This window comes from Triticum urartu, chromosome 7A (assembly GCF_056163025.1).
Source record: "Triticum urartu cultivar PI428250 chromosome 7A, HENAU_Tu73, whole genome shotgun sequence".
In the NCBI taxonomy this organism is placed as follows: domain Eukaryota; kingdom Viridiplantae; phylum Streptophyta; class Magnoliopsida; order Poales; family Poaceae; genus Triticum; species Triticum urartu.
Window position 1 is genome coordinate 98,831,992 of NC_141879.1, and position 15,158 is coordinate 98,847,149.

The 15,158-nt window shown below is 49.8% G+C and overlaps 1 long non-coding RNA gene and 1 pseudogene across 1 annotated transcript; both read left to right on the forward strand.

The window, feature by feature from the left end:
- Positions 1-7,553: 7,553 nt before the first annotated feature.
- On the forward strand, positions 7,554-9,477 carry LOC147958228 (uncharacterized; annotated as a pseudogene).
- Positions 9,108-11,331, forward strand: LOC147958229 (uncharacterized). The gene is made up of 4 exons (XR_015610681.1): positions 9,108-9,518; positions 9,611-9,700; positions 9,764-9,824; positions 9,944-11,331. It is a non-coding gene; the product is annotated as an uncharacterized LOC147958229 (long non-coding RNA).
- Positions 11,332-15,158: the final 3,827 nt, after the last annotated feature.

Sequence of the window (15,158 nt, forward strand, 5' to 3'; positions counted from 1 at the left end):
CGGTCTCCACAACCTAATTGAAGACCCCGACGCTTGCCCGGAGCTTTACACCACAATGATTGAGCTCCGAACACCACCAACCGTCTAGGGCGCCCAAACACCCAAGAGGAACAAGCTCAAGGGTACCAAGCACCCAAGAGTAATAAGCTCCCCAACTTGTAACTTCCACGGATCACTGTGGAGAACTCAAACCGATGCACAAATGCAATGGCAAGGGTACATAGAGTGCCCAAGTCCTTCTCTCTCAAATCCCACCAAAGCAACTAATGCTAGGGAGGAGAGTGAGAGGAAGAACAAGAAGGAGAACACCAAGAACTCCAAGATCTAGATCCATGGGGTTCCCTCACATAGAGGAGAAAGTGATTGGTGAAAGTGTGGATCTAGATCTCCTCTCTCTTTTCCCTCAAAAACTAGCAAGAATCCATGGAGGAGGTGAGAGTTAGCAAGCTCAAAGAAGGTCAACAATGCGGGAAAAACGAGCTCAAGAGATAGGGAACCATTGGGGAAGAAGACCCCCTTAAATAGGTCCCCACGAATCTGCCCGTTATGTACAGAACAACATAGGAGCGGTACAACCTCTATGAGCACCGGTACACCCGTTAACAGGCAATAAGCGGTACAATTGGCCCACAACCGCCCAACAACCGCACCACAACAGAGACCAGTCCGGTGGTAGAGCGGTACATGACCGGTACAACCTTCGGACCAATTCTGGAGCGGTACAACTGCTCCAAACACCGGTTGTACTGGTCAAGCGGTACAACCTCTCCATGGGGCGGTACAACCTCTCTGTGTAAAACAAGCAATATCAAAACAGCCACAACTTTCGCATACGAGCTCCGAATTTGACGAAATCAAGTTTGTTGGAAAGCTAACGACAAGGGCTAACACAATCTTGAGATAAATATCAATAAGAAGCAAATGAGAAAAGGACCATAATAAAATGGTGATAACCCTTCCTCGGATAGGACCGGTAAAACCTCCAACACCGAAAACATCATAGAAGATGCATGCGAACTCCGTTTTCTATGAACTCAAGCTTGTCATCAAGATGACCATAAGCTCTAAGACTCACAAATGGAACCAAACAAGAACCAAGAAAGATAATGCAAGGATGCAATGGTTTGAGCTCTCGACGAATGATACGATCAAGCTACTCCCTAGAGAGCCCCCCTTGATAGTAGGGCAATCGATCCTACAACCCGGTCTCCCAACTACCACTATGAGACCGGTAAAATAGAAAACCTATTAAGGGCAAACCTTTGCCTTGCACATAGTCCACTTGAGCTAGATGATGACGATCTTGACTTCCTCAAGTTGGACCACCTTTCTTGATTGTGTTGGCTCGATGAAGACTAGTTGATTGCTCCCCCATACTCCACTATGGGTGAGCCACTCTTTGGCACATCTTCACAATTCCATTGACACCACAATGGACGGCAAGCTTCAAGCTTGATTGCTCCCCCATACTCCATTATGGGTGAGCCACTGTTCGAGTTGCTCCACTTGAACTTGCACACTGCAAACTTGATGACGATCACCACTTGATGACATCCTCCATGGGTTGTATGAGATCTTCCTCTTGATGCAAGACCATGGAAACATACCTAACCCCACAAAGAACTCTCACGTAGACCATGGGTTAGTACACAAAGCGTAATGGACAATGCTTACCATACCATGGGATCACTTGATCCCTCTCGGTACTTCTTATACGCTTTGTGAGTTGATCAATTTGATTCACTCTTGACTTAGTCTTGATCAACATTGAATCTTTCCAACTCTCTTCATTTGGATGATGTCTTGAAGGTAAACATGAATGATCACACAATCTTCTTCTTCAAGACATGCTTGCAATAAGCTCAACTCACACATGACCAATCTTTGGATAATTCCTTGAAAAGCACTTTGGCCATCTCAACTCACACATGACCAATCTTTGGATAATTCCTCGAAAAGCACTTTGGCCATCTCATAAACTCCTTGAAACCAACACATGGACTTCAAGACAATCCTATGGACAAATCCTTCAAATATAACTCAAGGCAACCGTTAGTCCATAGAGATTGTCATCAATTATCAAAACCACACATGGGGGCACCGCATGTCCTTTCAGGGAGTTGCATAATCTCATAGTCATAGGAACATGTATAAGTCATGAAGAAAGCAATAGCAACAAACTAAACGATCAAGTGCTATGCTAACGGAATGGGTCAAGTCAATCACATCATTCTCCTAATGATGTGATCCTGTTAATCAAATGACAACTCATGTCTATGGTTAGGAAACATAACCATCTTTGATCAACGAGCTAGTCAAGTAGAGGCATACTAGTGACACTCTGTTTGTCTATGTATTCACACATGTATTATGTTTCCGGTTAATACAATTCTAGCATGAATAATAAACATTTATCATGATGTAAGGAAATAAATAATAACTTTATTATTGCCTCTAGGGCATATTTCCTTCACATAGCTCAGTGCAATCTATGCTATTCCGAAAGGCTTGATGCTAAGAAACGTGCAGGTGAGCATTACACCTCTTCGTCATTGTCTCTGCACTCACGGCTTATAAACCGCCCATACTGCCTCTCTCTTGGCAAGGTGGGACTAAAAATCAGCTTACTAAGAAACTCTACTACCGATTCATGCCATGAATCGCTACTAAAGGTCTTCGTGGGGCCCCAGCCTGACCACAGCCGCACTGGCCTCATTAGTACCGGTTCGTGGCATGAACCAGTACTAAAGGTTGCCCACGAACTGGTACTAATGATGTCCGCCCGCCTAGCCATCGGAACCGGCACTAATGGTCACATTAGTGCCGGCTCAAATTCAAACCGGCACTAATGTGCTTCACATTTGACCCTTTTTCTACTAGTGTGACCGGTGACTTCGAACTAGAGTTTGTCTGATTTTTGAGCCATGCATCCGACATATACTCCCTTTGTTCGGGTTTATTAGGCCATCGGGTCATCCTGCCATGTCATGGTTTATTAGACCAAATGCAATGAAATTATTTAGGGAAGTGGTGCATGCATCAGAATTAACTAGTGCTGGAGGTATGAATGGTGGTAGGCCTGCATGCATTGATTGGTTAGACTGGTTGTAGTGAGGAGTATTGTATACTAGTATCATGCATATAATACTAGTATATGATACTACCTCCGTAATGCATAGTATCATAACTTAGTATCTTAGATTGCCTTATTAATTTTCATGTATGACACAAAGTAGCATAACATTTAATATGATACGGTATCATGATATGATACCACACCTTCTCTTTCCTTATTTAATTATGTGCCATATCATGCAAATAGTCTAGTTGGCATGCATGATACCCCTTATAATACTACCATTACGACCAACCTTAGAGCAATTACCATCCGATTTGTGCTTAGTTGGAGGAGAGAGGAAATGAAAGAGAAAAGAAGTGGGCTAAAAATTTACACCTAGCTGTAGCACGGGCTCCAACATCCTTTGTGAGAGAGAAAGATGTGGGCCCTATATTAATGGCAGTATAATTAGTAAGTGATGTGACAACTCCATATAACCGGCTGTTGGTTATACTGATAACCATGCTTCTCTGGTGAAAATGGTGAGATAAGTAAGTTGTTCCTCTCTCCAAGTCTTGGTATGAGACTTTTGACTCTCTAACCCCGATAAATACGAACGGAGGGAGTAGGTAGCAACATCACTCGCACCAAAATATGTGCTTGGGTAGTTAGTAAGTTGCGATTGTATGTTAGCTACCGAACCCCAAATTTGACAATGTGTGGCATTAGGGCATGATTTCTCGGTGCGCATCTACTCTTGAAAATAATTGTAGTTCTAGGTTTGTCTCAAGTCAAATTTGGTTAAGTTTGACCGTCTCTAGAAAAATGTACAAAGATCTACATCACCAAATACACATAGTCAAAAAATATATTTTACATTGAACCTCTCTAGAGACTAATTTGGTATTATAGATGTTAATATATCAGTGCAATAAGTGTGCCTTTTTTCCCCTCTGTCAAGGCGACCAGGGCAAAGTTTTCCTCCCCTCAATCCTTCCCGGCGAGCCCGTGGGTTCGCCATCTCTCTGCCTACCGCATTGGTGACGGCCTGCGGCAGGTGGGGGAATCCTGGTGCCTCGGCTCTGGCTATTAGAGACGTAGGGTTTTAGCCCTCGCGGGAGCGACACTCGGGCAGATGGCGGCGCTTCTTCTTCAAGTCAGTCTTCCAGACTCCAATCCTCCTCAATTTCGTCCGTCGGGACGGATTAGACGGAGCTCCCGCGTAGATTCCTGCCAGCTCCTCGGGGCCGCGAGGTTTTGATTTCTCGCCGCGTGTATGCCACGGCGGGATTTGTCGTCAGATTTTTCAGATTGATATAAAGGTTCAACGGCAACGACTGTGGCTTCGGGGCACTGTTTCTTGAGGGCACATGCACATATAGGGTCTGTTTGGTTCATGACTAATTTTGCCACAACTAAGCTTAGCAAAGTGTGGCTACCACAAAAAGTCTGTCTAACAAAATGGTCACCACAAATGTGGCAAGTTTTGGCAAAAAATTGAGCCCATGACATGTGGACCATGTTTGCTAGAAAAGTGTGGCATGTCATAAGTGTGACAACAAATCAAACACATGTCTAAGTTGTTGGGGCACGACTAGGGTTAGGCGTGATAACCTTAGGTTGTAAAACCAAACAAGCCCATATTTTTTCCCAAGGGAACCTGTAGGCTCTGGGCTTTGTATTATCTCATACCGGTACCATTTTCTCAGACCAGCACTAAGGGCATCTCCAGCCGCGCCCCCAAGAAGGCCCCCCAGGCGTCTTTTCGTCCGCTGGCGCCAAAAAATCGGCCCAGTCGCGCTCCCAAGAGCCCAGTTTTCGCCGGCTCGGGCCGAAATTGGCGCCGGCGGACCCAACCCGAACCCGGCGCGCTGGGGTCGCTCGGGGGCGCCGGGCGAATCGTTTTTGGCGCGAAGAGCCGCGGGCCCGCCGCGTCAGTGACTCTACCCTCTTCTCGCCCCCTTCGTCGTCCTCATCGCCTCGTTTCCCGCGGCGAATCAATGCCAAAGCTGTCGCGCGCTGCCGTGCCGGTCAGCCTCCATTGATGCCTCACGGGCGGCGCAGTGAAGGCTGGGCGGCGCGTCCCTCGGCCGCCACGCAATCACGCCATGCGTAACGCGCCGGCCAAGCCTACCACGCGGCGCCTCCGCCTATAAAAGCCGACTACAAGCGCACCGGAGAGACTCACCCCGATCATCCACCGACGACGCGCTCATTTCTCCCCCTTTCCTCCTCTCGCCGTCACCAGTTGAGAAAGCATGGCCAAGCGTTTCCCAGGCGATGGCGCGGCGGCGAACGGATTCGGGCGCCGTCATCTGCATGAGGACGAGGCTCGCCTCCTTTTCGAGGCCGAGTATCCGGTCCCGCCAGACATGCGGGTGCCCAGGGCTTGGAGGATCAGCGCCGACGGCGTGCCGGTGCCACCACCACCCACCGGGGCGACGCGGCGTGCGGAGATCGCATGCATCCACGCGTCCCTGCCGCGGACGGCGAGGGAGGGGCCACGGTACGTCCCCGACAGCCCGCTCTGGGAGCCCTACTTCCGCCGCCGTCACGCCGAGCAGCTCGAGGCCACCAACGGCGTCGTGCCCTCCGGCAGGCTCAACTCCGATGGCCGGCGCCGGTGGTGGGGCGTGCCCGGCCGCACGTTGGAGGCCATCCTCGAGTACATCGAGGGCGGCAACACGCCGCGCCTCGAGTATCCCGCTCCCCGGTCCTTCTCACGCCGCCGGGGAAGCTCCTGGACGCCGAGGCGCATGGAGAGCGGGGCGTCCTCCTCCACGTCCGGCGGCTCTCCCTGCCTCCACCTCCGCCCCGTCAAGCCGGAGCCCCAGGACACGCCTGTCAGCGCGCGTACCCGCAGCTCCGGCGGCTCTCCCTGCCTCCACCTCCGCTCCGTCAAGCCGGAGCCCCAGGACACGCCTGCCAGCGCGCGTACCCGCAGCTCCGGCGCCCTCGTCGAGCCCAAGGTGGAGTCCAGCCTCCCCCCGGAGTACGAGGAGATAGCCCGGCGCGGCTTCTCCGACGAGGACGCGATGCGGTGGTCGCGCGACGACTACGTGCGCGAGGAGATGGTCCGGCAGCGCCGGGCCCTGGAGGAGATCGCCGCCCGCAAACGTGGGCGCGAGGACGGGGACGGTGTCATCGTCCTCGATAGCGACGACGGCGACGCCCCCGGACCGTCCAACCCGCCGCGCCAACCAGGGAAGGGATGCAGCAGGGACGGCGGAGGCGGGGGCGGGGGCGACGACGACGACGGTGACTATACGCGGTTCTACAGCCTCCTCGACATGTAGAACCGCGTGGGCGGGCGGCGAGGCGGGCGGCGAGGGAGACGGCCGGGGTAGCCCGCGGTAGTTTTTTTTTTGTAAAATATGTTTAAATTTGAACGAACTCGCCCGTGTTTGCATTGTGTTTGCGCCGAATTTGAACATTTTAAAAATCCATGGGGGACCGCGACTGGGGGGACATCACGCCCCCAGTGCGCGGTTTAGCGCCGGTGCGCCCCAGGGGGCGATTTTTTGCCCCCGGGGCCAACGGCTGGAGATACCCTAATAATGCTTACAGACTTTGCCTGCCGTCTGGCAATAGTAGTACTCAACATGACCTGGCTGCTGGCATCTCTCTCTCTTCTGCCGGGGTCAGTCAGCACGTAGACTAGTAGTGGCGCGCATGAATGCATGCTCCTGTTGCCCGTTGGCAACGTGGTACAAACAAAAAAGCCGGGGCACGCCTGGGGCGGACCGGGCCGGAGCACCCGTACGCGTACGCAGCGCCTTGAATGAACCACTACGTACCACCGGCCCGGTTGCTGGCAGGCCACTGCCCACTGTAGCACGCTCTGGACCGGACCGGACGGACGCGGGGCGCGAGGCGCGCGAGCGGCGAAGCGACGCGCGCGGCAGAGAGCACCGAGCGGCGGGCACTGTTGCGGGCGGGCACGTGTCGACCGGGGTCTGGGCGAGGGGGGCCGGGACGCCCGCATCCATCATCCCACGTACCACCCGCGTCAGGGCACCAGACGCCACCACCCCTGGTGCTCTGCTGGGTGGGGTCTACGGGAAGGTGGAGCAGCATGGCAGGGGCAGGGGATCTTCTTCTTCTCTTTTATTTTTATCACCCTTGGCCTGTAGTACTACAAACAGTGCCATGCACCCTGCTCAAAAAAAAAAAAAGTAGTGCCATGCAGCACCATCGGCGTTCCCGGCGCCTGCGGCGAGCTGTGGCTTTGGCCAGTAAAACTTTTCCCCGCCGGTCGCTGTAAGATTCCATGGCTGTCTTTTGTTTGAAAGAACAGCGGCCGGGCCGTTCTTTTCCCGTCTGATAGTATATACTACTACGTAATACTGTACTAGCAAATCAGATCGGTCGGTCGGAACAGTGCCATGCATGCAGGGCCCGGCGTCGCGTTTCCAGCTGTGGCTTCTGCTGCCTGGTCCGTTGGTATCTAACCAATTGGTTTTCATAAAGCGAAAAGAAGGGAACTATAAACGGGATGGCGCACGACCCGGCGAACGACGTGCGATGGCGCGTCTCCTACGCCGCCGACCTCGTGATGGGCAAGCTCACCTTCTCCGACGAGGCTCTCCTTCTCCGACGAGAGGCTCTTCGTCCGGTGCTGGTGGACGTACGCGGCGTCACGATCGATGCGCGCTTCCTACGGGATGGTGAGTCCATAGACATCGGAGACATCGTATCCTTTCCTTGCCATTTTGCGAGGGTTCGAAATCGATTGCCGCCGACGAGGCCGGTGCCGTCGCCGATGCGGGCATCGATCAACAAGGATGCGGCACACGGGCGGTACACGGCACGGCGTGCAAGCGCGCCGACGTGGGCTGATGCGGGCCCGAGCTCCCTCACCTACACATCCATGGCGGATGTGCGACACGTGGGGGTGCATCCGATCCTCCATTCCGAGCCAGGGGTTCGCGGTGAGAGTATAAAACCTAAACCGAGCCCAGTCCTTGACCTAGATACTGCCTTCTCCCACTTCTGGACGACGGAGAGAAACCCTAGATCGACTCCCCCGATCTCCTACGGGTGGTGGAAGGGCAAGGTGGGAGGAGATATGCGCTCGTTCGCAGCGGTAGCGGCCTCCCCTCCACTCCCCACCATGGATGCGGGTCGCGGCTTCGATGGGGGGCGGCGCGGAGGCGCGGGTGCAGGCCGTGGAGCGGGGCGGAGCTCGGGCCGAGGAAATGGCCGGGGAGGAGAGCGGAGCAAGTACTCCTGGAAACGCGACAACGGCGGCGACCGCACCATCTCGTCGTCGTCCAACACGGCTTCGGGCTCGAGCGACACCTCGAGGTGGGATGCGGCGGCGACGACGGCTCCGACGCGTCGCGACCCCAAGGAGGGAGGCGTTTGGGTGGAGAAACACCAGAGATCCTCGAGCTCTTGGGGCAATGGAGGAGGACAAGATCCGTCCCCACCACCTCGTCGTCCTCAGGGAAAAAATCCTCGCCAGGTGCCTTCTTCCAGTAACCTTGAACCCTGCCCTATTTGCAAATCTCATGAACATCTTCCTGTTCGATGCCGGCAAGCTTTCTGTGAACGTTGCAATACCTTGGGCCACCTTGCTTCTATTTGCACAACCTTTCTTCCTTGGGAGTGTATTGCCCCCATATGTGCTTTCCAATCCAAAGAGCAGGGGTTCTACTATATCCATGATTCCTGTACTGCCAATCAGCTTAGAGAGAGATCTAATAGTGTGGTCGTCACAATTGTTGAGGGAGAAACTTCTACTCGCCAAATGGAGATCGATCTTACTAACTATCTGGCTACTGGATGGCGCTGCTCTGCCCATGCCATTGGTCCTGGGGTCTTTGTGGTTCGCTTCCCTAATCCTCGCTCGGTTGCTCAAATCTGCTATCTGGGACGGGTAACTCTCAAGACCACTGGGGTGGTGATTCATGCATCCCCTTGGTCATCCGCTGTGGGATCAAAAGGGGTTATGGAAGTAGCGTGGGTTAAAATCAGTAATGTTCCTTTGGACAAGAGGAGTGAGAGGAATCTTGCCTATCTGGCATCTCTTGTTGGGGTACCACTTGAAATTGATGCGGCTACTCTTCATCGTCCGGCCTCTACTAGAGTTAAATTGGGATGCCGTAATGTGGACGCGATTCCTGTGATTGCTGAAGTTGTCCTGAGTGGGCACTTCTATGGCTTCCTTTATGAAGTGGATCAAGTTGTTGTGAGAGATCCAGAAAGAAAAAAATGTTGTGCAGGTGTCCCCTAAGTATGGAAAAGAAAATCCTACAGACCGAGGGGCGCATATGACTCCTGGAGCTCAGATGGGCAGCTCCTTTGCCGGGCTTGGGGGGAAATCTTCCTCCATTCCCCGAGGGAGGTGTCTGACCCCATTCAGGAGTCACAAGAGAGCCTGGAATCTGATGGCTCGCTGCATAACTTGCTCCTGATTGAGACCATGGTGTTCGATCAGATGGCGTGTGATGACAAAGTAAGTAAAAAAGATCTGAATCCTGATGAGTTTTCCCTGTCTAATGAAATAAAAAGAAAACCTACTCTGATGTGGTGAGAACATCCCAGTAGGTGCTGGAGGCGAGTAACTCACAAGATGCTGGGATCAAGGCGACCACTGATTACATTGTGGAGTCCCCGGAGTTAACTGTTGGTGTTGAGGTGATTCCTACTCCTCCTCTTGTCACTGAGGAAAACCTGCGTTTAAGCTCGCCCTATGTGCAGAGCAAGATGAAGCGAGTGGACGACAAGGCGATTGCGGTGGCCAAAAGAAGAAATATGGAAGGTACAACAAAAGAACTCCAATTATTTTGATGCATTATCTGATAGTACTCTTATCCTGGAAGCTGTCAAAATGGGGGTTGACATACCTGACAATGATTTTACTTGCATTGACATTATTAGAGAACTTGAGAAAACTCGTAATGATGAGCCTGTCAATGAGAAAGTAGGTCAACCTTATGAAGGAGGGGCTCTCATCCTAACCAATGGAAAAGGGGACCAAATCCCATTAGATATGAGGTGGGAGGAAGAGAATATGAGTGAGGAGGAACCATTCACTGTGGTGTGCTCCAGAAAAAAAGACAGAAAACCTAATGTTGTTGTCTCTAGACCTGTGACTAGGAGTCAAAAGGATAAAACTTCCATGGATAGAAAAAAGGGGTATGGTAAACCTACTCTGCTTCCTAGTAGAAATACTAGACGAGGGGGAGGGAACTGTTGGAAATATGCCCTAGAGGCAATAATAAATTGATTATTATTATATTTCCTTGTTCATGATAATCGTTTATTATCCATGCTAGAATTGTATTGATAGGAAACTCAGATACATGTGTGGATACATAGACAACACCATGTCCCTAGTAAGCCTCTAGTTGACTAGCTCGTTGATCAATAGATGGTTACGGTTTCCTGACCATGGACATTGGATGTCGTTGATGACGGGATCACATCATTAGGAGAATGATGTGATGGACAAGACCCAATCCTAGGCGTAGCACAAGATCGTGTAGTTCGCGTGCTAAAGCTTTTCTAATGTCAAGTATCATTTCCTTAGACCATGAGATTGTGCAACTCCCGGATACCGTAGGAATACTTTGGGTGTGCCAAACATCACAACGTAACTGGGTGGCTATAAAGGTGCACTACGGGTATCTCCGAAAGTGTCTGTTGGGTTGGCACGAATCGAGACTGGGATTTGTCACTCCGTGTAAACAGAGAGGTATCTCTAGGCCCACTCGGTAGGACATCATCATAATGTGCACAATGTGACCAAGGAGTTGATCACGGGATGATGTGTTACGGAACGAGTAAAAGAGACTTGCCGGTAACGAGATTGAACAAGGTATCAGGATACCGACGATCGAATCTCGGGCAAGTACAGTACCGCTAGACAAAGGGAATTGTATACGGGATTGATTAAGTCCTTGACATCGTGGTTCATCCGATGAGATCATCGTGGAGCATGTGGGAGCCAACATGGGTATCCAGATCCCGCTGTTGGTTATTGACCGGAGAACGTCTCGGTCATGTCTGCATGGTTCCCGAACCCGTAGGGTCTACACACTTAAGGTTCGATGACGCTAGGGTTATAGGGAATAGATATACGTGGTTACCGAATGTTGTTCGGAGTCCCGGATGAGATCCCGGACGTCACGAGGAGTTCCGGAATGGTCCGGAGGTAAAGATTTATATATGGGAAGTCCTGTTTTGGTCACCGGAAAAGTTTCGGGTTTTATCGGTAACGTACCGGGACCACCGGGAGGGTCCCGGGGGTCCACCAAGTGGGGCCACAAGCCATGGAGGGCTGCATGGGCCAAGTGTGGGAGGGGACCAGCCCCAGGTGGGCTGGTGCGCCCCCCCCCCCCCACGAAGGCCCAAGGCGCAAGGAAGAGGGGAAGGGGGCAAACCCTAGGGAAGATGGGCCCTAAGGCCCACCCTGGTGCGCCTCCCCCTCTCCCCTCCCCTTGGCCGCCCCTAGATGGGATCTAGGGGGCTGCCGCCACCCCTAGGGAGGGAACCCTAGGTGGGGGCGCAGCCCCCCCTATATATAGTTGAGGTTTGGGCTGCCCAATACACAGGAGTTTCTCTGTTTCTTGGCGCAGCCCTATCCCTCTCTTTCTCCTCATATCTCGTGGTGCTTGGCGAAGCCCTGCTGGATCACCACGCTCCTCCACCACCATCACGCCGTTGTGCTGCTGCTGGATGGAGTCTTCCTCAACCTCTCCCTCTCTCCTTGCTGGATCAAGGCATGGGAGACGTCACCGGGCTGTACGTGTGTTGAACGCGGAGGTGCCGTCCGTTCGGCACTAGGATCTCCGGTGATTTGGATCACGACGAGTACGACTCCTTCAACCCCGTTCTCTTGAACGCTTCCGCTTAGCGATCTACAAGGGTATGTAGATGCACTCTCCTTCCCCTCGTTGCTGGTTTCTCCATAGATAGATCTCGGTGACACGTAGGAAAATTTTGAATTTCTGCTACGTTCCCCAACAGTGGCATCATGAGCTAGGTCTATTGCGTAGATTCTATGCACGAGTAGAACACAAAGTAGTTGTGGGCGTTGATTTTGTTCAATATGCTTACCGTTACTAGTCCAATCTTGATTCGGCGGCATTGTGGGATGAAGCGGCCTGGACCGACCTTACACGTACTCTTACATGAGACTGGTTCCACCGACTGACATGCACTAGTTGCATAAGGTGGCTAGCGGGTGTCTGTCTCTCCCACTTTAGTCAGATCAGATTCGATGAAAAGGGTCCTTATGAAGGGTAAATAGCAATTGGCATATCACGTTGTGGTTTTTGCGTAGGTAAGAAACGTTCTTGCTAGAAACCCATAGTAGCCACGTAAAACATGCAAACAACAATTAGAGGACGTCTAACTTGTTCTTGCAGGGTATGCTATGTGATGTGATATGGACAAGAAGAATGTGATGAATGATATGTGATGTATGAGATTGATCATGTTCTTGTAATAGGAATCACGACTTGCATGTCGATGAGTATGACAACCGGCAGGAGCCATAGGAGTTGTCTTAATTTATTTATGACCTGCGTGTCAACATAAACGTCATGTAATTACTTTACTTTATTGCTAACCGTTAGCTGTAGTAGTAGAAGTAATAAGTTGGCGAGACAACTTCATGGAGACACGATGATGGAGATCATGGTGTCATGCCGGTGACGTTGATGATCATGGAGCCCCGAAGATGGAGATCAAAATGAGCAATATGATATTGGCCATATCATGTCACTATTTGATTGCATGTGATGTTTATCACGTTTTTACATCTTATTTGCTTAGAACGACGGTAGTAAATAAGATGATCCCTCATTAAAATTTCAAGAAAGTGTTCCCCCTAACTGTGCACCGTTGCGAAAGTTCGTCGTTTCGAAGCACCACGTGATGATCGGGTGTGATAGATTCTTACGTTCACATACAACGGGTGTAAGCCAGATTTACACACGCAAAACACTTAGGTTGACTTGACGAGCCTAGCATGTACAGACATGGCCTCGGAACACAAGAGACCGAAAGGTCGAGCATGAGTCGTATAGAAGATACGATCAACATGAAGATGTTCACCGATGTTGACTAGTCTGTCTCACGTGATGATCGGACACGGCCTAGTTGACTCGGATCATGTAATCACTTAGATGACTAGAGGGATGTCTATCTGAGTGGGAGTTCATAAGATGAACTTGTTTATCCTGAACATAGTCAAAAGGATTTTGCAAATTATGTCGTAGCTCGCGCTTTAGTTCTACTGTTTAGATATGTTCCTAGAGAAAAATTAGTTGAAAGTTGATAGTAGCAATTATGCGGACTAGGTTCGTAAACTGAGGATTGTCCTCATTGCTTCATAGAAGGCTTGTGTCCTTAATGCACCACTCATTGTGCTGAACCTCGAACGTTGTCTGTGGATGTTGCGAACATCTGACATACACATTTTGATAACAACGTGGTAGTTCAGTTGAACGGTTTAGAGTTGAGGCACCGAAGACATTTTGAAATGTCGCGAAACATATGAGATGTTTCGAGGGCTAAAATTGGGATTTCAGGCTCGTGCCCACGTCAAGAGGTATAAGACCTCCGACGATTTTCTTAGCCTGCAAACTAAGGGAGAAAAGCTCAATTGTTGAGCTTGTTCTCAGATTGTCTGAGTACAACAATCATTTGAATCGAGTGGGAGTTGACCTTCCAGATAAGATAGTGATGTTTCTCTGAAGTCATTACCACCAAGCTGCTAGAGCTTCGTGATGAACTATAATATATCAGGGACATATATGATGATCCTTGAGATATTCGCGATGTTTGACACCACAAAAGTAGAAATCAAGAAGGAGCATCAATTGTTGATGGTTGGTGAAACCACTAGTTTCAAGAAGGGCAAGGGCAAGAAGGGATACTTCATGAAACGGCAAATCAGCTGCTGCTCTAGTGAAGAAACCCAAGGTTGAACCCAAACCCGAGACTAAGTGCTTCTGTAATAAGAGGAACAGCCACTTGAGCAGAATTACCCTAGATACTTGGTAGATGAGAAGGCTGGCAAGGTCGATAGAAGTATATTGGATATACATTATGTTAATGTGTACTTTACTAGTACTCCTAGTAGCACCATGGTATTAGATATCGGTTCGGTTGCTAAGTGTTAGTAAACTCGAAATAAAAGACCACAGAATAAACGGAGACTAGCTAAAAGGTGAGATGACGATATGTGTTGGAAGGATTTCCAAGGTTGATCAAATATCGTACGCTCCCTCTACCATCGAGATTGGTATTAAAACCTAAATAATTGTTATTTGGTGTTTGCGTTGAGCATAGACATGATTGGATTATGTCTATCGCGATACGGTTATTCATTTAAGGAGAATAATGGTTACTCTGTTTATTTGAATAATACCTTCAATGGTCTTGCACCTAAAATGAATGGTTTATTGAATCTCGATCATAGTGATACACATGTTCATGTCAAAAGATATAAGATAGTACCACCTACCTGTGGCACTGCCACATAAGTCATATCGGTATAAAACGCATGAAGAATCTCCATGTTGATGGATCTTTGGACTCACTCGTTTTAAAAAGGTTTGAGACATGCGAACCATGTCTATTGGTGTATATGCATGAAGAAACTCCATGCAAATGGACCGTTTGGACTCACTTGATTTTGAATCACTTGAGACATGCAAATCATACCACATGGGCAAGATGACTGAAAGCCTCGTTTTCAGTAAAATGGAACTAGAAAGCAACTTGTTGGAAGTAATACATTTTGATGTGTGCAGTCCAATGAGTGCTGAGGCGTGTAGTGGATATCGTTATGTTCTTACTTCACAGATGATTTGAGTAGATGTTGAGTATATTTACTTGATGAATCACGAGTCTGAATTATTGAAAGGTTCAAGTAATTTCAGGGTGAAGTTGAAAGATCATCGTGACAAGAGGATAAAATATCTATGATATGATCATAGAGATGAATATCTGAATTACGAGTTTGGCACAGAATTAAGACATTGTGGAAATTGTTTCACAACTAATACAGCCTGGAACACCATAGTGTGATGGTGTGTCCGAACATCATAACTGCACCCTATTGGCTATGATGCATACCATG